The sequence below is a fragment of the Triturus cristatus genome, chromosome 5_2, assembly GCF_964204655.1.
Source record: "Triturus cristatus chromosome 5_2, aTriCri1.1, whole genome shotgun sequence".
NCBI lineage: Eukaryota > Metazoa > Chordata > Amphibia > Caudata > Salamandridae > Triturus > Triturus cristatus.
The window spans coordinates 508,922,413-508,948,255 of NC_140588.1; the positions used below are offsets into that span (position 1 = coordinate 508,922,413).

At 48.5% G+C, this 25,843-nt stretch overlaps 1 long non-coding RNA gene across 1 annotated transcript; it reads right to left on the minus strand.

Moving 5' to 3' along the window:
- Positions 1-5,088: 5,088 nt before the first annotated feature.
- On the minus strand, positions 5,089-12,499 carry LOC146823226 (uncharacterized). The gene is made up of 2 exons (XR_014962155.1): positions 11,413-12,499; positions 5,089-8,250 (listed from the first exon to the last, which is right to left on the minus strand). It is a non-coding gene; the product is annotated as an uncharacterized LOC146823226 (long non-coding RNA).
- Positions 12,500-25,843: the final 13,344 nt, after the last annotated feature.

The window sequence follows — 25,843 nt, forward strand, 5'->3', positions numbered from 1 at the left end:
CAGCACATGTTGATTCACTACAAACTGACTTTATTATATATCATATACGCAAGCACATAACATTACAGTGTGACACATAACCTGTAAAGAAAAGTGAAAGATTAGGTTGTACACTCTAATAAGAAAGGGGTCGACATCACCTTAGTCGTGTGTAGCCTGCACTCAATGGTCATCTAGGTTCCCTTCTCGTCTGTGCCTCGGCTCGCCTGGAGATCACACCTCCGTAGCTCCCTTCTCCGAGTCACTGGGACCTCTTCCTCATCGGCTACTCTCTCCTCTCTGGCAATTCTGCTAGAAGAGTATCTGTCTCTTGGTCTTTCTCCGCCCTCAAGTTTGTCATCTGTCTTCCCTGGAATAAGTAGTAGCTTTTCTGCTAACGGCTAGGTGCCGCCTATAGATTGAAAGAATAAGTGCCAGTATCTGCCTCAGACTTTCACTAATATAGAGGTGCATTTTCTCATGGAAAATTCCAGCCCGTAACCTGCCGCCCACCAAATTCTTGTACCTCCCCGTGCCAAGGACACTTTCCCAGCCGGCCGGCCTGATGTAGCGTCTTCGGCATGAAGAAAAATACAATCCTTCGATAAGGGCCGGTCTGAACCGGTTCTCTCCAAGCGAATAACACCTCATAACTAAAACATCCCCTTTAACCTAGAAGCATCTCAAGCTGCTGGAGCAGAAAGAAAGATGGAGTCTCCCCTGTTTGAGGCCTACCAGGCCTGAATTCAGCACGGCTCCATGAAATACCCTCACTACAGGGCAGGCTATCCCTAAGACTAACGAATCTATCCCCTAGGATATGTGTGCAAGCCCTGATCTATGGGGAAGAACACAGGATCATGTCGAAGTGCCTAGAAAATAGACTTCATTCACTACTCTAACCCTTAGGCTTGAATGGTAGAGAGACTGAAGTCACCCTAATCACCCATCAACACAATAGGGCCGGGAAAATCGAGCAGTACAGAGTCGTAACTCCCAGCCTGACCAGAGATACAGGGACTGCCAGCTGTAACGCACACCAGGAGGTGTTTGCCGCGTTACAGACTCGGAAGTCCACAGGATCGATCGAGCGGCTGCTCTCGGTTCAGTCTTCTTGCTTTTTGATTGGGGTATCGGTGACGCACCACCAGGAGGTGACTCCGCGTCCCGGTGCAGTCTGAGGAAGAGGTTGAGCGGCTGCTCCCTTCAGGTAGAGACCCCGGCTGGGTGTTTCCCTGACTCCTCGATTCTCCCCAACACGCTTCGTGCCCCTCACAGCCTACCGATTGGCATTGTCGGCCATTTCATTTCTGCCCTCTGTTGGCATACGCCGGGATCGGCGTATATGCAGAGGACGGTTAGGACCATCCGTGCTGTGGGCTGGTAACGTACTTAGCCTGGAGGATTCCAGTGACTATAACTTTTGTTTATTCTTTGTATTATTTTTGCCTTCATTAAAATAACTAACCCTTCACAAGTGGTTGCGTCCTCATTATCGTGTCTGTTAAACGATCCTGAGACGTTCAGGGCGTTACACGCGGACAGAGCGGCTCGGGCGGAGGAAACCAACTGATCTGGCCGCTCACAGCGCGCCACGAACAACACCTCTACCTCGGAAGGGCAGCGCGGTCGGAGCGGCTCGGGCTGAGGAAACCAGCTGTAGCGGGACGTGAGCTCCAGTACATTCAGAGCCCAGACGCTCCTGTAGGCAGCACTTACAAGGCCAGTGGAGGGTCACCGCACCAACTTCAAGTCATCGCAGCTTGTGACAGGCAAGGCTCGGTCCCCCGCTGAGCACCGACACAGCACTCCACCCCGGTTCAACGGGCGAGCTACAGTCCGACCCATGATGTCGAGAATTGCCGGGGAGCGACGCGGAGCAGCAGCACTCACCGCCAGGGACGTCCAGCGAGGGATTCCGTGTGGTAGCCGCTCGGGGTACAGATACCACAGGCAAGAGGTGAAGGATGTTGAGGCTCGCCAAAATCCTGCAGGTCATACCAATCAACACGACGCCTTATTCTCGCATCTCAGCCATCGGAGCAGGGAGGGGGGGGGGTTGCAGGACTATGAATCCATGATTCCCCAGGCTTATACCGGTCACGAGGCTCGCCGTACCTCGCAGCACTCGACCAGAAATCCCCAGTGCCGGTAAGTCGTAATCGGTCTGTGCGATCCAGGGGTGCGTGGCATACGGTGAAGGGGGGAGAGGAGGGCAGATGGTGGGGTTAACTAGGGATATACACCAAACTGTGATCCCCAACCCAGGAGCTCCTACAGGGGGCTCTTACTCGGCAGCCATCTTGCTTGACTTGTAACACAGATGACATGTAACACAGCTGTGCTGTTTTCAGCTTCAGCCCATTAGCACAGGATTATGTGCTACCTGGAATTCACATGACTTAATTTTGCTAATCATTTCTAAATCTGTTTTACTTTAGGGGTTGAAACAGACACTGGATAATGCTGGGTTAAAATGATTGAAAGTAGGTGCCCCTGTCACTGGGGCGGCTATGCTCCTTGAAAAAACACAAGAGGTTTACAGACTAAATAACAGGTCCCGTATAACAACTGAAGTAAAAGGGCCAGTCGTCATGGGAGGGTACAAATAAAGACAAGGCCGTACTAAGACGGGACTAACAAGGCTATTAATGAATCCGAAGGCAGCATTTACGAAAGACAATGACACAAGCCGATGAACAATATGGGAGGAGAGTGGGCGGCGCTTCTCTCCCATTTTCTACTACAGCAGTCTCGCAGAGTGAGCAGCGCATGCACGCTACAGCTAGGCTCGACCTAAAAATCTAGTGTCTCATTGTTTTGATGTAGTGGAAAAATGAATAATCAAAAAACACTTTTGAAATGGGTCAGGCTATTTGCTGCATTATTCCCTCCCACAAACATGCTGCCATTCCATCATTGATTGCCTAGTGGGTGAATAAGCTGTACTGTTATGCCAATTTTAGCTGTGATTTTAACTGCAACCCACTGATCCCAATGAAGGCATTAGGTATTTACAAGCATTCTGTGCAGTACACCAAAGCTTCAGGTAATAAATAAGACATTTCTGTACCTAGGGACGGCCCGGGACCAGGGTTCAATTCCCGACGCGGCAGGGTCGTGGACCAGGGTCAGCGGACTTGATAATTCTCGCCTCGGTGCCCACTCTAACCAGGGATCACACTCGGCAACTCTGGGCATTAGCTTGCCTCATCTCCACAACGGCCCCCCACATTCGCCGGGGATGCCTGGTTTCACCTTGGAGATACCCAGGAGGGACCATCTCACAGGGATAGCCAGGACGGGTTCCCCAGCAGTCTACAGCGCCACGACGCCTCGGCAGCCGTGCGCTTTAAAAAAACACATACATTTACATTTACAAAAACACATACATTGGAATTGGAATCTCTCCAACATGGCCTTGGAGAGTGTGCAACCCTGTGATAAGTTACCCAAATAGCAAGTGTTAGGTTTATATTTTAAGTTTGGTCTCAGGTACACACGGCAATCAATAGATATGCTGAGGGCTCACTGTGACGAGGATTGCAACTCAAATCTGGGCTCTGTGCCTTGGAGGGGCACACCATGTACACCCCGCCGCTACTGAGCGTGGCTACCACCAGCTCGCCACGCATTCAGGACTGACTGTGGTGACAGGGACTGATATTTATAGCTGAACAGGTTTATTTACCTGAGTCTGCACAGGGAGTGTCTTACTGGCTTCTCCTGCCTAAAATGGGCTGCCAGTCACCTGCAAATAGGTCCCTTACTCCATCCCTTTGTAAATGGATATCATATGCATATTTACATGGTATTGTTGTAATAGGATAAGCATGGAGTAAGTGCTGTGAGTGACTGTTGGTACACCGGAATCCAATTTGGATCGCCTGTGTGGTGATGGTGTACAGGATGGAGGGTGGTGAGAGTCTATCAGACAGCAATGTACATTGAAAGGCTTCTCCACGCCACCCCAATGTCTTTGTGGTGAACCAGAATCCAGGGCATGTGAGGATAGGAGAAAAAGGGGTAGGGGGCTGTTCTGCTTGGGTTTTTCCTCCTGATAGAACCTGCTCCACAGAGCCTTTTTAACCCAAACCAGAACGTTACCCCCTCCCTAGGGCCTTTTTACACCTAAATAACCACATATATGCGTACCACCTAAGGACAGGGAATTCCTATTATAATTATATATGGAGGCCTCACAGCCTCGCAATCTCAGACCCAAAATCTCCTACCCATTCGGCAGTGACACCCACAGTCTCGCGGCCCTTGTTAGACCCAGAACCTCCTACCCATTCGGCAGCGACACTCAAAGTCTCGCGGCCTTTGTTAGACCCAGAATCTCCTACCCATTCGGCAGCGACACTCAAAGTCTCGCGGCCTGTGTTAGACCCAGAACCTCCTACCCATTCGGCAGCGACACTCAAAGTCTCGCGGCCTGTGTTAGACCCAGAACCTCCTACCCATTCGGCAGCGACACTCAAAGTCTCGCGGCCTTTGTTAGACCCAGAATCTCCTACCCATTCGGCAGCGACACTCAAAGTCTCGCGGCCTGTGTTAGACCCAGAACCTCCTACCCATTCGGCAGCGACACTCAAAGTCTCGCGGCCTTTGTTAGACCCAGAACCTCCTACCCATTCGGCAGCGACACTCAAAGTCTCGCGGCCTTTGTTAGACCCAGAACCTCCTACCCATTCGGCAGCGACACTCAAAGTCTCGCGGCCTTTGTTAGACCCAGAATCTCCTACCCATTCGGCAGCGACACTCAAAGTCCTCGCGGTCCCAGACGGACCCAGATACTCCTACCTCAGCGGCAGCTCCAAAGTCCTCGCGGTCCCAGACGGACCCAGGTACTCCTGCCTAGACAGCAGCCTCACACGTGCTCATCCTATGGTTACCACGACATGCAACAGGGGAATCGGTACCACTATGTATCAGATCACACAAGGACTGTTAGTTGAGCACAACCTGTTCTCCAGTTTGAGGAGCTCCCTTCTCCCTTGTTCAGTTACCACTTACCTGTCCAGGATCGTCCTCTGTACAGATCAAACTACAACTGACTAGAAGAATAGGCCATCCTCTCATACAAGAACACGCAGCACATGTTGGTTCATTACAATCGGGACACTTTATTAGTCATTACATACGCAGTCACATAACATTGCATCATAGCACACGACCTACAAAGAAAAGTAAAAGGTCAAGTTGTATACTCTAATAGTAATACATTATATATATAGACAACCTGCAAGGAAAGTAAAAGGTCAAGTTGTATACTCTAATAGTAAAGGGTTAACGTCACCTGGTTATATACTCAAAGGTCATCTAGGTTCCCTTTCCGTCTGCGCCTTGGCTTCGCCTGGAAGTCACACCTCTGCAGTCACAGATTTACTCCCTTCTCTTTTTCCTCCGAGTCACTGGAACCTCCTCCTCATCAGCTGATCTCTCCTCTTTAGATTCAGGTTCATCATCTGTCTTCCCTGGAATAAGTAGTAGCTTTACTGCTAACGGCCAGATGCCGCCTATGGTCTAGAAGCAAGTGCCAGTCTCTGCCTCAGACTTTCACTAATATAGATGTGCATTCTCTCATGGAAATTTCCAGCTCGAAACCTGCCGCCCACCAAATTCCTGTACCTCCCCGTGCCAAGGACACGTTCCCAGCCGGCCGGCCTGTTGTAGTGTCTTCAGCATGAAGGAGAATACAATCCTTCGATAAGGGCCGGCCTGAACCGGTTCTCTCCAAGCGAATAACACCTCCTAACTAAAACACTGCCTATGACCTAGAAACTTCCCAAGCTGCTAGAGCAGGAGGAAAGATGGAGTCTCTCCCATTTAAGGCCTACCAGGCCTGAATGCAGCACAGCTCCATTAGATACCCTTACTACAGAACATATTACCCCTAATGCTAACAAATCTATCCCCTAGGATATGTATGCAAACCCTGATCTATGGGGAAGAACACAGGGTCATGTTGAAGTGCCTAATAAATAGGCTCTATACACTACTCTAACCCTTAGACTTGAATGGAAAGAGACTGAAGTCACATAGACTGCCCTGCAACACCGGAAGGCCGGGAAAATCGAGCAGTACATTCCACCCTTGACTTCAGTCTATTATACATTCAATAAACATGCTTTCCCGTTTAAGGCCTACCAGGCCTGAATTCAACACAGCTCTATGAAATACCCTCACTATAGGGCAAGTTATCCTCAAGGCTACCGAATCTATCCCCTAGGATATGTATGCAAACCCTGATCTATGGGGAAGAACACAGGATCATGTTGAAGTGCCTAATAAATAGGCTCTATACACTACTCTAACCCTTAGACTTGAATGGAAAGAGACTGAAGTCACATAGACTGCCCTGCAACACCGGAAGGCCGGGAAAATCGAGCAGTACATTCCACCCTTGACTTCAGTCTATTATACATTCAATAAACATGCTTTCCCGTTTAAGGCCTACCAGGCCTGAATTCAACACAGCTCTATGAAATACCCTCACTATAGGGCAAGTTATCCTCAAGGCTACCGAATCTATCCCCTAGGCTATGTGTGTAGGCCCTGAGCTATGGGTAGGAGCACGGGATTGTGTCACAAATGTCTAATAGCTAGGCCCTATTCACTACTCCAGTCCTTAGACTCGGATGGAAAGAGACTGAAGTCATATGGATTGCCCTGCAACACCGGAAGGCCGGGAAAATCAAGCAGTACATTCCACCCTTGACTTCAGTCTATTATAAAAAAAAACGAACTGATCTATGTCTAGTACCAAGTGTGCAGAATTGAAGCATTGAAGGAATACACGTGAATAAAGCAACAGATAGAAATCAAAATGCCGATAATAATCAGAATACCTAACAATCGTGTCCATGTTTAAGCAAAAGATAATCAATGGCTGCTCTATTTTGCAAAATGGCCCTACATTCACCCTGGGCGTCTAATAGTAAGTCGGATAAGACTGTAGAAGTATGATTAATAGATTTGACCATCCAGCAGGCCATTTTCTAAATAGATTTGGCATTATAGACTGCCAAAGCAGAAACACCAATAATTCTCATCCACACAACTTTACACCCACAGAGAAATTTGAAGCAAGGTAGAGTCAAAAGGCAGAATCACATTAGACCACGGCAAAGCCAATAGGTCGAAATCATAATTCACCTAACCTAAATAACATTATACGCTAAATCCCTCAGTATACATCATTGAGCACATGTGTGCACCACCACCCACAAGACTGCACCTCAACATACCATACCTTCTATTCTTGGAAAAACTATTTCACTAAAAGGCAGAACACACTTAGGTCAGTACAGAATGGTGGTGGTTGAGGGTCACCATAGAGTGTCAGACCACAAGAGGCTGATTCACTACTTTGCACCCCATGACCCTTGATCATCACCATTCGCATATGTCAAAAACAAAATCTAGCAAATAGCAACTGTATTACATAAGTGAAAAGAAAAATGATCATGAAAGTACTGCATATCGCAGTTGAAAGCAACTAAATTAAAAGTCACAACTACTAAAAAGCACATGTCGAAACAGCAACTCATATTGTGAAGCTGCTACACAAAAATACATAACTCAACACAAAGCATGACTTAAAAAGCAGCAAAAAAACTCATCAAAGGTATGTGATAATCACTGTAGAGCAAATAAAGTTCGCATTCTCCAAACACATGTAGTAGCCACAACTACAGGAGCAGCTAGAAATAGCTCATAGACATCCGGATACACGTGGAATGGATACAGAAAATAAATCAAGCAAGCTATTGAACGCTCCCAATGCTTCTAATGATTAAACTGGAAACTCCACTGTCAAACTCAAATATAGTAGCAAGAGCCACAAGTTATCACCGTTCACTAACCCAAAAAAAAGTATCTACTCAGAGTGCTGCAGAGCGTCTCTATTCATGTCCATCCCTAAAAAAAAAAAAACAGTCCTGCAGTATGAAAAAAAAAAACACACCGCCTTCATGCAAACAACGTTGGCCGCACGTGAAGGAAAAAGTTCCATACTTCGACGATCCCATGTCGCTTGGAAAGAAGCAGGCCATCATGCTCTCCGGTACACATCTGCAGCCGTATCTTCTTGATAAGGGAGGACCCCATGCAGTCTGGATAGCCACCGGTATCAGCCGCCACCGTCTCGTATTACTCCAGGCTTGGGGGGGGGGAGGGAAGGGAAGGGGGGAGGGGAGGGGAGAGGGAGGGCCCCACTCACACGGGAGAAGGGAGTCCCACTCACACGCGGAGAACTGGGCGAATCTGGAAAAGAAACAAGAATCACTTTTCTTGCAAAGAACATTTTCAAAAGTACAATATTTTAATTTCTGTCTATATAGGTCTCCTCCAGCTCTGGGGAATCGTGTAATAATACCACTAACACGTTAGCCTCTAAAGTCTTGAGAAAATCCCTCTGTTTCAATACACAGCAAGAAGGGCTGGGGCAGTCTCCTTCTCTGACTTCTCTCAGTGCACCCCTCACAGGTTCAGCCCCCCTTCACAAATCTCCGCGGACTCTAAATGGCCTCTTGCCAAAGATAACAAGCAGGGACTACTCCGCCTTCAAGGTTGGAGAGAACTGCACGCCTGCCAACTCACTTGGACTGTCTGCGACTCTGCTCATGGGGGGGGGGGGGCCTGCGCCAGTGCAAGCCTCCCAGACAGTTATGCCCAGGAAGCTGTCTCTACCCACGGAGAAGAGGAGCTGAGATGAGATGACCCCTCCCGTAGGAATTCCTTCCCGTCTTCACAGAGAGCCTGAGCTTTGTCCAGCGTTGCTGGACGACCTCAATGCAAGCCTCCCAAACAGCAATCCGAAAGACGCTGTCAAATGACCCACTGCCAGAACAGCTATTTTACAGGTCTGAGAGGAAAAATAGCTGCAACTACTGCCTACCTCAAGCAAGCTCAATCTGAAAATGCTCTCCCATAGGTAAATCACATAGCCTCTAACCCAGCTTTATTCAGTATTTGTTGGGGCGCAAAAGCACAATATGTGCCCAGCATCTGAAATAAAAGGGACCTATTAATTCCCTGCACTTTCCTGTGACTAAAAAGGGCACATTGCTCTAGAAGCACCTTAGGAAATAAATGTACATGTTAATGAAGAGACCACATATCAGACTTATTGTACAGAATCAGCTGTGCACATCCAAAATCACATTGTTGCAATCATCTTTTAAAGCAAAATATATCATACAGAGTCAAGTGTAATTTATGTCCGCAACCGGTGATCGAGAAGCTTACAACATTAGTCTGTTTACTTTTATGCACATTCCATGCAGGCTGAGAAAACTCCCTAGAGGAATTAATTAAAACCGCCTGCGTAGCTCATAGCCTGCCAGCATTCTTTGTTACACTAATCAAACCTGAATCATTCTGGCATGGAAAAGTGAACAACTTCACAGCCTGGTACACGTTTAATTTTGACGTCAAAGATATATTAGCAAACTGGGCATCAACCAGCTCTGTGTTCAACTTACTACGTTCTCATTGCAAATGCCCACATGTGTAATGCATGGTAACCAACACATGAAAATAACACCGCTGTCTCTCTCCAAGATGCCATCAATCACCTGCTGAATAACACCCTGCCTTGCAACTACGGAGACTGGAATTTCAAGGGAGTCCCACGTTTCAGAGCCACGGTTTGAGATCTTACATGCACTTTACAACTGAAAACAGTAGATATGCATTCCTTAACTAACACTGGAAAGGGATCCAGCCCTCTCTGCCTCACGTAGCAAGCTATTTACAAGCACCCTTCAGAAGACACGCTGAAATATACACATACCAATTCTAAAGCAGCACAATGAGCTCACTGCACGAGCCAGCACATCATACCGTCTGCCCCCATTCAAATAAATCAAGTGATGTTCAAAAGTCTGTCTCCAATTACTCAGCCCACTCCCGGGCTAGGGCTTCACAAGGCATTGTATCCCAGCCGGGAATATCAATGGGCAACTTAAAAGCATATGTACAATGTTAAGAACAGATTGCAAAAAAGAGAGAGAAGAAGAGAAAGAAAAGAAAGAAGAAGAAAGGCTAGACACAGCAGTATATCACAAAGAACATACAAACAAAGTCACGCACACACTAGAAGCAAACACGGGACCACACAACGCACACAGAATACGTAAACTGTTCACAACGCCAAATGTTCTGCTTGGGTTTTTCCTCCTGATAGAACCTGCTCCACAGAGCCTTTTTAACCCAAACCAGAACGTTACCCCCTCCCTAGGGCCTTTTTACACCTAAATAACCACATATATGCGTACCACCTAAGGACAGGGAATTCCTATTATAATTATATATGGAGGCCTCACAGCCTCGCAATCTCAGACCCAAAATCTCCTACCCATTCGGCAGTGACACCCACAGTCTCGCGGCCCTTGTTAGACCCAGAACCTCCTACCCATTCGGCAGCGACACTCAAAGTCTCGCGGCCTTTGTTAGACCCAGAATCTCCTACCCATTCGGCAGCGACACTCAAAGTCTCGCGGCCTGTGTTAGACCCAGAACCTCCTACCCATTCGGCAGCGACACTCAAAGTCTCGCGGCCTGTGTTAGACCCAGAACCTCCTACCCATTCGGCAGCGACACTCAAAGTCTCGCGGCCTTTGTTAGACCCAGAATCTCCTACCCATTCGGCAGCGACACTCAAAGTCTCGCGGCCTGTGTTAGACCCAGAACCTCCTACCCATTCGGCAGCGACACTCAAAGTCTCGCGGCCTTTGTTAGACCCAGAACCTCCTACCCATTCGGCAGCGACACTCAAAGTCTCGCGGCCTTTGTTAGACCCAGAACCTCCTACCCATTCGGCAGCGACACTCAAAGTCTCGCGGCCTTTGTTAGACCCAGAATCTCCTACCCATTCGGCAGCGACACTCAAAGTCCTCGCGGTCCCAGACGGACCCAGATACTCCTACCTCAGCGGCAGCTCCAAAGTCCTCGCGGTCCCAGACGGACCCAGGTACTCCTGCCTAGACAGCAGCCTCACACGTGCTCATCCTATGGTTACCACGACATGCAACAGGGGAATCGGTACCACTATGTATCAGATCACACAAGGACTGTTAGTTGAGCACAACCTGTTCTCCAGTTTGAGGAGCTCCCTTCTCCCTTGTTCAGTTACCACTTACCTGTCCAGGATCGTCCTCTGTACAGATCAAACTACAACTGACTAGAAGAATAGGCCATCCTCTCATACAAGAACACGCAGCACATGTTGGTTCATTACAATCGGGACACTTTATTAGTCATTACATACGCAGTCACATAACATTGCATCATAGCACACGACCTACAAAGAAAAGTAAAAGGTCAAGTTGTATACTCTAATAGTAATACATTATATATATAGACAACCTGCAAGGAAAGTAAAAGGTCAAGTTGTATACTCTAATAGTAAAGGGTTAACGTCACCTGGTTATATACTCAAAGGTCATCTAGGTTCCCTTTCCGTCTGCGCCTTGGCTTCGCCTGGAAGTCACACCTCTGCAGTCACAGATTTACTCCCTTCTCTTTTTCCTCCGAGTCACTGGAACCTCCTCCTCATCAGCTGATCTCTCCTCTTTAGATTCAGGTTCATCATCTGTCTTCCCTGGAATAAGTAGTAGCTTTACTGCTAACGGCCAGATGCCGCCTATGGTCTAGAAGCAAGTGCCAGTCTCTGCCTCAGACTTTCACTAATATAGATGTGCATTCTCTCATGGAAATTTCCAGCTCGAAACCTGCCGCCCACCAAATTCCTGTACCTCCCCGTGCCAAGGACACGTTCCCAGCCGGCCGGCCTGTTGTAGTGTCTTCAGCATGAAGGAGAATACAATCCTTCGATAAGGGCCGGCCTGAACCGGTTCTCTCCAAGCGAATAACACCTCCTAACTAAAACACTGCCTATGACCTAGAAACTTCCCAAGCTGCTAGAGCAGGAGGAAAGATGGAGTCTCTCCCATTTAAGGCCTACCAGGCCTGAATGCAGCACAGCTCCATTAGATACCCTTACTACAGAACATATTACCCCTAATGCTAACAAATCTATCCCCTAGGATATGTATGCAAACCCTGATCTATGGGGAAGAACACAGGGTCATGTTGAAGTGCCTAATAAATAGGCTCTATACACTACTCTAACCCTTAGACTTGAATGGAAAGAGACTGAAGTCACATAGACTGCCCTGCAACACCGGAAGGCCGGGAAAATCGAGCAGTACATTCCACCCTTGACTTCAGTCTATTATACATTCAATAAACATGCTTTCCCGTTTAAGGCCTACCAGGCCTGAATTCAACACAGCTCTATGAAATACCCTCACTATAGGGCAAGTTATCCTCAAGGCTACCGAATCTATCCCCTAGGATATGTATGCAAACCCTGATCTATGGGGAAGAACACAGGATCATGTTGAAGTGCCTAATAAATAGGCTCTATACACTACTCTAACCCTTAGACTTGAATGGAAAGAGACTGAAGTCACATAGACTGCCCTGCAACACCGGAAGGCCGGGAAAATCGAGCAGTACAGGGGCTCTTTTGAAGTGGAAGGTTAGTCTCTCCCCTGCCCTGATAATTTATTCTCCATTCGTGTTGTTCAAAACAGGTTAAGATGTAGATAAGTGGAGAGGTCTTACTGCTTTGTGGGTTTGTTTTGGCTTCTCTGGCTCCCAGTAACACCCCCTCATTTTGGATGACTCTAAAGGAAAAAGACTGTGGCTTGGCCATTTTTTGGGAAATACTCAAAATGTCAGGAAATGCTTGAAAGTAGCCTCAGAGCTTTGGTATCTGCAAGCTCTGTCTGCAGAACCAGTATGGGACTGAGACCCCAAGTCAGTTTCCAAGGGATTCTTACAGACCTGTGGCCACGCGACACCACGCATGGAGTTGGGGAAGATTTCTGTGATCCAACGCTAGTGTTTGCACTAATATTTTAGGTAACATAAGCTGGAGTCCATGAAATCCTACTGGAGCTGAGGCCCTGTCCCAAGGAAAGCTGCTTGCGCTTGCTGCTGGAAAGAGAAGGGCCACACAAGTGGCAGAAGCATGCAAGAAAAATACTACTAATTAGGCCTGGGTGGTAAATTCCGTTCCGCTTGCGGAATTTGGGTAATTTCGCGTTCCGCGGAGAACGCGGAATTGCCCAAAATTCCGTGGCTTTGCTAAATTTTTTGCTTGTTCGCCTGAAATGCGTGTTCGCAGATATTTCCCCCCGAGCACGCAAACAATGATCGCGAACAGGAAAAAAGCATCGCGAACGGGCGGAGCAAGCAATTCTGCGTATTCGTGGAACTCTGCGTGGTCGTTTAGATTTTTTACCGTTTCGCGGAGCTTTGCGTAGCGCGACTACGCAAATTCTACCTACTCAGTACTAATAAAAATAACTTTCATTATTATTCTTGTGTTTTAAAGGGTTGAAGTTGATGCTACTCTGCAACCTGCTGCTTGCTCATCAGCCAGGAAAATACAAATACGGTGGAGCGGTAGATTGCCCTTTCCTCTGTCACTGACTGATTGTTTCTCCCTATTTGTAAAAAAAGGGGGGATAAAAAAAAGGGAGTGGAGGAATTATAGGACGGTTCCTGGCATTTTCATTTGAATTAATCAACTTTTCAGCTATGCACTTCAGTACTAAAAGTATGTCTGCGGAAATAAACTGCCTAAAGAAGATGTATAAAAATGTTACAAACTTCCAATGTTATTTGAACACCAAAAGCCAATGTAATGTGCAAAATATCATTAACAAAAATATCGCATGACATAAATATCCTTTACAAGCATATCTCTACGTTTGGTGTAATTTGTACCACACCCTTCTAGTGTGCACGATATACATCGTTAACAGTATCATATTGTTTTTTTTTACTAAAAGGTCTGCTATTGGTGGCCACACTGTATGAGGTGGGCAGCAGTCCCCACTTCATAAAACAGTTTTTGATGATATATTAGCAGAATTGCAATACAAGGTAAGAGAATACACCTTTTAATGCACTGCAACTCTGGGACCTTGTTATTGCGTGATTGGAGCAAATACATCATTTTACTCTTCTGGCTGGAAGCAGCCACTGGTTCATTCTAAATGGGAGCTGCTAGTGATAGGAGAGTGATGTAAGCTTTAGCCTGGGGGGCATGAATAGTAGAATCAAAATTATGACTGACCGTAGAATATGGACCATCATCACAATAAGATTCTGAGTTCTATTAGGAGTTGTGTTACTACATACGGAAGGAATCAAAAGATGTATGAGAAGAGGCCCAGTCCTTGGTCCAATATGACATATGGCATGGAGAATGGGGTTGAGTCAACAGGATCAGCGAGTAAAGCATGTAGAGTTCAAATATGGCACTGACCATCATGAGAAGAATACTGGTTGAATTTATAGTTGCCCATTTTGACATACAGAGCCTGGCAATTCTGTGTCAGCACATAGGACTGGCTACAAAAAATACCTGTATCAGAGTTCATATTATTGTGATGGATAAAGGCCAATTTAAGCTGTTGGTGATGTGCAGCGTGCATCTGTAGTTACTTTAATTTCCAGGCAATGGAAGCACCAAAGTGGTAATCGTGTTCTGAAGGCCAATTCGTCTTTGATGTTCCAAATGCACATCTGTACTTGGTACCATATTTTCGTGGTTTATGCAAGTGGAATTTAAGAATATGCAAGTTGGTACACCTATCACCATCAAAAAATAGAAAGGGAATGGGAGGTTGTTATCGGTGCATCACATATCCTCCCAAAACTATACCATTTACCAAAAGATGTGACATTTTGTAAACTTTTCTAACCTAGATTGACAACAAGCAAAGAAGTATTTCTTATAGTTTCTGTTGTACAGTGATCACCAGAGATGTCTTTTTCAGGATGCAAGTACCCTCATCCTCCTATGTGGCATGCTTCATCATTGGGCCCTGCTCTACATGGGGCAGGCAGCGAAATGCCCATTGGGCCCATCGACCAGCGGCTCTTTGGTAGAGATCTGTTTCTTGCCCATGATGGATAGTAGTGGCTCTGTGGTGATAGTGGGGAGTGAGTTCAGTGAGGAATAGTACAATTGCCTGTAGAAAGCCAATATGCACCCTTATATTCTTTGTTGGTAATCTTTGGCAAGATTAAAAACTGGTGGAGACCAACTGACCCTTCTGTCTGGTCTACATGTTTCATGCCTTGCTGCTCCTCTGGGTAAAATAGCGTTTCATGAGGAACAACAAATATGTAACCACATCTTTCTACGTAGCCTATGGTATTTTTTTAAAATGTGTTTGAGTAAAAACCCTGAAGAGTGTCCAAAATGAAGGCAACTCAAGTGCTACAGAACCGATGAACCTGCAAAAATTAAAACAAGACAACATGTATATCTACAAGGACAAACACATATGTCAATAATGGCATTGCCATGTGTTCATTCATTCAAATCCTCTGTACCACAACCAAAGGTGTTGATTCACTCGGTGTTGGAATTTTTACTATGGGTGAGTCTCACTACGTGTCTCACCCACAGTACTCTCGCTGCAAATAGTCTGCACATGTATTCCACCAGTACCGACCTTTTAAAACATGGCCACTGTGATGACCCTGGGATAAGGGGCACTCAGCTAGTTACATGTGAACATGTGTGTGCTGCGCATGTGAGACTACCATCATGTGCAGCCTGGTAACTATGCAAAGGTAGGTATAGAGGGGACTCTCCAGCATTAAATATTGACCTGGGGTAGGCCTTATATTGTTTGTGTACACAAATAGGGAAAGTCAGTGTGATTTACTGTTTTGTCTGTAGCGACATTTTATTATACATGTTAGACCTGGCACCATTGGCGTGGGTCTCCCTTCCATTTTTTGCTGTTCCCGCTTTGTTTTTGCTATGTTTCTGCTGGTCTAGATGCTTTGAGTACTTTGCCAATGCTTTTCAGTTCCAAAGTGCAAGTGCTCCCTATTGTAAATTGTTGTATGGATTAGTAATTCCGAGATTGGTTATTTGATTTACTTGTCAGTCCCTAGTACAGTGCACCATGTGTGGCCAGGGCCTGTAAATCGAATGCTGCTGGTGGGCTTGCAGCACTGATTGTGTCACCCACGGAAACAGCTTGTAAAATGTGTCTCAGGCCTGCCATTGCAGAGCCTGTGTGTAGTCTGGGACTGCCATATCGACTAGGCAAGTGCACACAATTGCCGGTCCCTAAACCTTCCCTTTTCGGCATGTTAGTCACCCCTAAGGTAGGCCCAAGGTACCCCTGTGGGCAGGGTGCACTGTATGTGAAAGGTAGGACATGCCCTGATGTGAGTGGCATGTCCTGATAGTGAATTACAGGCAATTTAGTTTTTCACTATTGCAAGGCTATTTGTTTCCATAGGCCAGAATGGGCAGTTTGATTATAACGTCTTATAAACATAAGCTACCCAGGGAACAAGATAGGAAAATAAAGTTTAGTATGCCTGAACTCAGAATGTTAAAGTGCATCTTTTAGTGTGGGTGATTTTAACATTCTGTGTTTGAAAATGACACTTTTAGAAAGTAGGTATTTTCTTGCCTAACCATTCAGTATGCCTCTGCTAGGTTTGTGTATTGCATGTATGGTTTCTGAGTGATAGGGGGCTGGAGAGGGCTGTGGCTCTAGCAGTCTGATGGGTTAGGGCTGATCTGAATAGACCTAGGTTGAGAGTAGGGGGAGGATATTTTCTTTCACTTGCCTGGGCCTTCATTGAATAGAGAGTAGCGGGAGGAGATTTGTTTTCAGCTACCCGGGCCAGGTCTGCTTTCAACAATGCTATCTCCACCTCCTGCCAGGAAGCTTCACCAGGGAGGACAGAACTGGTTTTGACTAGGTACAGACAATCTCTGGCTTCAGAGGAGCATTTAGTAGTATAAATATTGGGGCCCAGACCCCAGAACTTTAGATCACTTCTGGGAATCAAGACAAACCTTTTCCACGGAGAGAAACCAAGAAAGCTGAAGGAAAAAACTGCCCCTGTGCTGTTTGCTGTTTGGGGTTGGCCTGTAGTGGTTACCTATTACCGAGGAATGGAGAAAATGAACTTTGTGTGTACTTTATCATCTTGAGGAAAATCTCCAAGTGCTTGAAGCTGAGCGTGCCTCCTGTTCTGAAGTCTCAGGGACACAAAGACTTCACCACCAGCTCCCCGGAATTTCCTTGCTGGGAATTCTACCTGCAGAGAGGTGCCTGCTGCTGTTTTTAGGACCTCCAGACTGCGTGTCGCTGGGAGCTGGAAGCGCGGCGCAATGAGGAAGAAGCATGTTGCCACCACAGCTGGAGCCATCGCATCACTGAACAAGCGTGCTGCAACTGCAACTGCTTGCCGACGCATCGCTGGAGAGACGTGTCGCATCACTGGGGAAGCGTGTTGCAGCCACAGAGGTTGCCATCACATCACCAGAGAAGCGCGTCGCATGGCCTGTCGCGGCTCAAGAAACCACCGATTTCACCATACGGCCATCGGGTGTGCACGCATCATATCCAAGTTGCCGAATCACACCGGATTGTCGCATCGCATCGAGGCACCATCTTGTCGCATCATAACCGGGACACAGTAAGAAACAAGCACATCCCCTCCTCTCCGGTAAGGAACTGACGCATCGCCTCCCCCGGAGCAAGGAACTGATGCATCGCCTTCCCTGCGCCCCTTTTGTTTATATTGAGTTACACATCCAAGGTACTTTGAGAGTAAAGTGTCGCATTTACAATCTACATTGAACTAAGCTATTTCTACCATTTGACAGTCACATATTTGAATACTTGTTGGACTTGGCCCTTTTTCCCAGAAATTTTTCGCTTTTCTGGGAAACTAAATGTGTAAATGCAAGGATTGAATGTGTGCAGACTGAGTTTCCCCATTTTAAAAATATAACTTAAAATGGATGCCAAAGCTGTGTGGTTGCGCCGTTTGACTGAGCTGGGTTGACAGTCTAGGCGTTATTTCCCAGCAGCCCCAGCTTTTGGAGGGAAGCCTGGCACCCAGGGTGCTCTACCCCTCCCCCTAGGCCAGTTAGAGCCAGTTTCCCCAGACGCTTCTAGAAGCTTCTGGCACTGTCTGGAAGGTGGGGTGAGGGGCGTCTAAAGGGAGGAGCTGGGTTGCCATGCAGTCAGTCAGAGGGTGGGCCTGGGAGAGAGGGGACCTGCTGCCAGGGGTTACCGCCACATAGGCCTGTGTGCTGGGCCCTGAGCCTACCTACCCCCCCCTACTGTCCACAGGGCAAGGGAAAGAGATAGTGGTGGCAATTCAGACCTGGAAAAGCCTTCGCAGGAGTTTAGGCGGTAGGATTAGTCAGGGACCTATGCCTCTGAAGGTGACATCGTTTAGGCGCTGCCCTTTAAGTGAGTGAGGGATCCTGAACTACCCACTGATCTGGCCCGGCGAGAAGAGAATCCAGGGACGACAGGCAGAGACTAGTTAGTCCGCCTTCAACCACCAACGCAATTTCCCCCCCCCTCAAGAGACCCTCAAACAAGGGGCAGGGACCAGAGAGCGCTATTTACAAGCTGCCTGCAAAGAGAGAGCGCTATTTATAAGCTGCCTGCAGGGAGAGAGCGCTTTATTCAAGCTGCCCGAGGAAGGAGAGCGCTATATCCGGTGAGCGCTACATCTGAAGTGACTGTGTTCTGCTGGGGGGCGCTGTCTGTCCACTCCCCTGTGATGTCGCCATATTATTGGTAAAGCGACGCCAGTGGGAGCCCACACCGCGTGATACCGCCGTGGGCGCGAGTGCCAACTGCCTCGGCGCTTATTTACATCACCGGGAGCCCACCCCGTGTGTGTGCCGCCACGCGGTGTTGGTGACTTATACCAGCGGGAGCCCACCCCGTGGTTTGTATGCTAAATCCACGGGAGCCTACCCCGTATTGCCCCCGCGAAGAGAAACTGACTAAAATCACCGCCGCGACCCGAGGTAGCGTTGGAGGCCGCCGCGCTGCCTGCAGCGACCCGGAAGGTTTGTGGATCGCCGGGCGGGGGAGGAGCCGAAGCCGGAAGTGATCGCCCGGTCGAGCGGGGCTCCCGGGAAGCTGGGAGAGCCCCGCGGTTGTGAGGAGAAGTGTGCGGAGGCCTAGGGTGAAGTCCGGTGAGGATCTGGCATCGGCGGGGGCTCCCGGGAGCGGAGGAGAGCCCCGCGTGAAGCCTGCCCTGCACTTAGCCTCGCAGGCTCCAGAACGAAGTCCCGGGTCCCAGGAGGGGGGGCCCGGGCGAAGTCGGAGGACGCGCTGCCATGGTCGGGGGCTCCCCAGGAGCTGGGGGAGAGCCCTGTGCGTGGACCAGTCCGGAGAGCCTGGGCCGGGCGGGAGCCTACCCCGCCTGCGTGTGGCGGTGCCTGCAGCCGGAGAGAGTGACAGCCTGCTGCCGGGAGGCCGCCGAGACGCCTGCAGCCCTTCAGTGAGCTGGTGAGTGGGGCTCAGCGTGTGGAAGGTTGGGGGGGGTGTAGCGGGGCACATTGTCGGTGCCCGCCCCCTGCGTCGTGTGGGACTGGTAGTGGAGGAGGGGGGGGCAACGGGGTACATTGCCGGTGCCCGCCCCTGGTGCCAGGAGCCTGCACAGCTGCCCCACCTGACAGCGGGCAGCTGCAACGAGCCGGCTTCAGTGTTTGGGAGCCCTTTCTGGAGCGAAGGCTCCCCCCACAGACAGGGCCTTTCTAGGAGCGGGGGATTGAGAGGGCGACGGGGCACATTGTCGGTGCCCGCCCCCCCCCCCTTTTTGCACCAGTGTGACTGTCTAACGGCGGGACATAAGGAGAAGGGACCCGGGGGAATACCCCCCAAGGAAGGCTCCCAGCCCGAACAGGAGGTAGCGCTTTCATCCTTGATATTGGGAAGCGCTCCAGGAGCCGGCTATGGTCAATGCTCCAGTGAGCTGCTAGGTAGGGCTTCAAGGACCAGCCCTGGTAAAGGTGCCTATGCTCGAGTGCCCTGTTAGAAGCGCTATTAGATGGGTAGGCGCAGCACTACGTGTAGAGGCCAGTTTGGGAGCGCTAATATTTGGCTATGTTTATGTGCCATGTTCTGAGCGCTATTGCCCTGTACAGCGTTATGTTCTTAGGCCTGATGTAAAGTGCTAGTCATGTGTTATGTGCAGCGCTATGTTGAAGGTTATGATCTAAAGTGCTATTCAAATGCCCTGTGCAGCGCTATGTTCCCAGGCCTGATTTAAAGTGCTAGTCATTTGTTCTGGGCAGCGCTAGTTTCAGATGCCAGGGTTTGATGTATTGATGCTCTGCCTAACCTAATTTCCTGCCTCAGGGGATGCCCAGGACGGTCATGTATATTGTGATGCTGTGAGGTTTCCGTTACAGGTGTTCCGGCCTAATGTCTCACGTCATGCCCTGATGTATTTTTATTGCAGGATTAATGTGGATGGACTTTACCGTTATTCCTCTCACGTACATTTATTTTATCGGTGCTTCGCAATGGTTCTGGCAGCGGCCCGATTGGCCCTGCCATGTATATAATTCCCCCCTTGTAAATTTGACCCAGCGCCAGTTGGCGCAGTGTAGAGATTACCTGACACCTTGTGGTTTTGGACAATACAAAAGTTCTTTTTACCTAAACAGGTGTAGTCTCTTTTTGTAGTGTGCCTTGTGTGTCGCCTGTGTGTACTGCGTGGATGCTTTGCACATTTCCTCCGGAGTTTGGCCCGCCCGCTCTGCACCACGCTACCCGTTTCCAACAATACTGTATTGTGGATTTTTGTCATTTGGTCTTGTGTTAAATCTAGATTAAGATTACTTATTTATCTAAACTGGTGTGGTGTCCATTTGTAGTGTTTTCACTGTATTACTGTATGTCCACAAATGCTTTACACACTACCTCTGAGATAAGCCTGTCTGCTTGTGCCAAGCTACCAAGGGGGTGAGTGGGGATTACTTTAGGAGTGTATCCCCCTTTCCCTGACTAGAAGCAAGGGTCCCTATTTGGACAAAGGTGCAAACCATTGCCAACTAGAGATCCCCATTTCTAACATTGGTGGTCAGCGGGGAGGATTTGGACTTTCTTTTGTGACTCATATACAGTGATTTGTGTACACTACTAGTGAGCAGAGCATAACACAACCACGTACATTTTTGGTAGAATTTTCCTTGGAACTTCTATTTTTGCTAAGAACTGCCAATTCTTGTTACCATGAGCAAAGTAGCATCCATTGCATCTATAGACATTGATTTTGAAGAAGAGAGGATTGAGACTTTATACCCAGCGCTAACGCGTAGTCTGATGCCGCTGCTTTTGTTTTATGCATTTTTAATATTGTAATTCGCGCTGCTATCTCTGGCGCTTTGTGCTTTTTGTGCTTTTAGGGGCCTAATATTGGAGGGGATAGCCAGGTCATACCTGCACTTTAAAAGTTGACAACTCACCTGCACTTTGCGGGATTAGGTAGACTCGGGGGGACCGCTTAGGACACGATCGCGGCGTTCCGGCTGCCATCTTAGGTGAGGCTAACTGGATCAGGCTGCCTCCGGGTGCCATCTTTGGTGGGGCGAGAGGTGTGTCCTCGCAGGACTCCCGCGCGGATTACCGTCACAGCATATAAGGGATGTGTGTACCAGCGCGCAGCGAGCGCGACGGCGGCGCGCCGGAGGTGCGCCAGAGGTAAGCCCGTTTGCGCCCGTTCGCGCACAGGTCGTGCAGGGAGCCGGGGACTCTGTCTCATTGCCCGGTGCTCGGTTAACATATACTAGGGATATGTTGTTACAACTCAATCCAGGTACGGGTATGCACCAGCAGCCTCATGCCACTGAGCGGGGTGCGCAGCCCTTGCTGTGCGGTCTGTTGAACGTGCGATCACTGAGCAAACATCATATGGAAATTGCATTACTCATAGAGTCTGATAAGTTAGACGTTCTGTTTATGACAGAAACGTGGACCAGAGCGGACTGTATGGTGGAGTTAGGGTTAGCCTGTCCTCCTGGCTATAAGATCAGACACAATCCGCGGGAGGGAGCTAGAGGAGGTGGTGTGGACCTTATATATAGGGAATCGCTCGACGTCTCAATGCTTGACACTAAGAGTATTTTGGGCGTTGAGACTTTGGCCTTTTCTTTGAAAGGGCACGGAGGTACTCTCTATTCTGGACTGCTGTGCTATCGACCCCCTGCCAGTACTTTGTCAGCAGTGTCCGAGTTAATTGATACTATCTTCGAGCTTTTTAACACCCATGCTAGGACCATGATTCTGGGAGATTTTAATCTTTGTTCGGATGGCCCTACAAGGTCTGCCCTCTCGGATCTGGTTCAGGCTTGTAGTGATATTCATCTGCAGCAGCTGGTACACTCACAGACCCACACTAAGGGCCATACTCTCGACCTGATCTTTGCTGACACCAGACAGGTGGTAGTTCGAGATATCCTCCCTCAGTGTTGGACGGACCATGCCCTGGTCCTTTTTTCCGTTGCACTCCCTTTGGTAACAATCGGGAGCGGAAGTATCGGCACTAGGACTAAGATGGGTAGGCAGTGGTCAAGGCTACTCAAACAACCCTGCCTGCCATCCCTGTTGGGTGGTGAAATCTCTCTAGGAGATAGTGTGGATGCAAGCTATGAGTGCCTCAGCCGGAAAATCGTTAAATCCCTTGAGGTGATGGCCCCTCTGCGCAAAATCAGGGATAGATCTAAGACCGCTATGCCTTGGTTTACCACTGAGCTACTACAACTGAAGCTTTGCTGTAGACGTGCGGAGCGGGCCTGGAGAAAACCCTATCTAGACTCTGAGAAAGCCCTCTTTAAACAGGCCTTGTTGGTTTATAAAACACAGATTAAAGGTGCTAAAGCACGATGCCTAGAGGAGTCGCTCTTAAATGCATCGAATAAAACGCAGGCCTTGTTTAAGATTGTTGGGGATCTTTCTCGACCTGCATCTGCGGCTAATGATATCCCTGCCTCCCAAGCTCTGTGTACCTCTCTGGCACAGGCCTTTGAAGATAAGATTGCTTTGATCCTAGGCAAGCTTGCTTCAACGACTACATCTGTTATTCAGCCTGCACAGGGTTCTGCACTAGTGGCTGCCAAGGAGAGAAAAAAGGGTAGCTGGTAGGCGGGCACAGTTGGATAGTTTTCCCCTTCCATCCCTTGAGGAGTTTTGCCTGTTGGCTAATAGTGTATCCTCTGGTTCCCCGCTGGATCCACTGCCACACAAGTACTGGAAAGTATTCCAGGCGGAGCTTTTTCCTCCGCTGCATGCCATCTGTTGCCAGTCTCTTTCTTTGGCACGTGTCCCGGAGTGTTGGAAATTAGCAGTGGTCTCACCTTTATTAAAGAAGGAAACTTTGGACCCTACCTGTCCAGCGAATTATAGACCTATATCGCTGCTTCCTTTTCCCATTAAGATTCTGGAGAAACTGGTTACCAAACATCTGTCCAGTTTTATGGAGACCAATTTCTGCCTGGACACGTCTCAATTTGGCTTCAGACCAGCACACGGCACGGAGTCTGCCCTGGTGACCGTTTTGGACGACCTTCGTTCGCGTGCCGACACTGGGCGAGCAGCCTTTTTAGTGCTGCTCGACATGTCGGCCGCTTTCGACATGGTCAACCACGACATCTTGGTCAGAAGACTTGAGGATGTAGGGGTGAAGGGCTTGGCTCGTGACTGGCTGATCTCCTACCTGGGTGATAGGCACCAGGGAGTGGCCTTGCCACCTTTTCAGTCGGAGATTAAAGCGGTTAAACAGGGTGTCCCGCAAGGGTCTGCCATTAGCCCCATCTTGTTCAATCTCTATCTTCGCCCTCCGGTGAGTCTAATTAAATCATTCGGCATCTCGGTTATTAACTATGCCGATGATACACAGCTCATCTTTTCCATCGAGGGCAAGGATGCGGTGCCTCTGGAAACCTTTCATCAGTGTATGGCATCAACTGCAGAATGGTTGAGGCAGAACTCTCTGCAGTTCAATGGCTCCAAAACAGAGGTGTTATATTGCTTGCTGGATCGTGTCCCTCGGTCAATGCCCCTTGATTTTTGGCCCACCTCTTTTCAGGACGCTCCCGTGGCAGCGGTTTCTGCCAGAAACTTGGGCGTAATGCTTGGGCCTAACCTTCAACTGGACCTTTTCGTAAATAAAACTGTGGCCACTTGTATGATGCTACTCCGTATGCTGTGCAAGATTCTTCTGCTGCTGCCGGCTCATGTTCGGCCAGAAGTAGTGCGTGGCACCATACTGAGCAGATTGGACTACTGCAACGCACTACTGCTGGGAGCCCCAATTAATTTGGTGGCTAAGCTGCAACGTGTGCAGAACATGGCAGCCAAGCTGGCTCTGTCCCGACGCCGTTCCGATTCCTCCTCTATGGCGCTAGTCGATCTTCATTGGCTACCTGTCCGGCAACGAGTTATCTTTAAATCACTTTGTTTAGTGTTTAAAGGACTTCATGGGCAAGGACCTGTTCCGCTGCAGGAACTGTTTCAGTGGTATATTCCCACTCGCTCCCTTCGGTCTTTGTCAGCACATCTCGTGGCAATCCCAAAGGTAATAAGGGCTCGGATGGGCGGGCGGGCTTTTGGATTTGTGGCAGCTAAACATTGGAATACTCTTCCCCTGTCGCTGAGAAGCTCCAGGGATTTCCTCTCTTTTAGGAAGGAATTAAAAACATTTCTCTTCCCTAGGTTTGGCTAATTCTTCTTGACTGTTTGTGTGGTGTTGGTATAATTGTCTGAAGCGCCAGGATACCCTTCGGGTGACAGTTTTGCGCTATACAAGTACGCCATACATACATACATACATACATACATTGATACCTACACTGTGCCACACCTCAAAGGTGTTTGCAAGAAATTAAAAAACTCTGTGAGAGGCCTCACCAAGAAGTTTGCAGCGCCAGCGCTACACTTTTACCAGCGCTATACTCGCACTAGAATTACTACAAACAACTTATAGCATTTTATTGATCTCTTAGGATTTTAAAACATTTTCGAGCGTGATTTATTGATTGTGTGCTTTAAATGTAATACTGTGTTTTAGAAAACTTTTGCTCTGCCCATACTTGCAGTTTGCTCGCTACTCCCCGGTCCACCACAGCTTCTGTGCTGATTGTCGTGGAGGGAGCTTTGGAGCGTCATCACTTCCTGGTTCCTGGCTGTTCCATCCTGGTCAGCCATCTTGGAGAGGTCGGCGGACTAGTCTCCACCCTCACCTAACCTATAAGACCCCTCACAGACTAGCGCAGCGGTGACGCGCAGCGGTAGCGCCGAATACGCGCCGAAGAGGCGCCAAAGAGTAGCCAGTCTGCGCCAGTCCGCGGCACGGAGGCGGACGGTGCCGGACGGTCTACGTATATACCCTCTATTTGTGCCAGTGGCACTATGTGTCGCTGTATACTCAGGTATTCCAGCCTCAAGCTACGCTCCTTCCGCCCCCCGTGGGTCACTGCCATCATGTTTTCCCGGGAGGGCGGGCTTTGAAGACAGGGTGTAGTACTTGTGGCTGGCGCCTTCCTGCTCGGAATTCTTTTACACAGGTCAGCCCACCTATTCTGCATAAATGTTTACTACTGAATACTAGATCTCTACCCGGCCACGCTCTAGACATTTGGAATATGTTACAGGATTCTAAGATATCCTGTCTGTTCCTTACGGAAACTTGGCTGTCCGAATCTTCCTCACCTGATTTGGCAAATGCCGTACCTTCTGCCTATAACATTTATAGGAAAGATAGGTCATCTGGTAGAGGTGGTGGAGTGGCTATTATAGTTAATAAGAATATTGTATGCCATACTTTCTCAGTAGATAATATACAGGGCTGCGAAGCATTAGGCTTTACTCTCCAGCTCTCATCTTCCCAGGCCTGTACTGGTATCCTGGTCTATAGATCACCAGGTTCGGTGGGGCTGTTTTTGGAAGAACTACAGGCAGCCCTATCAATACCATGC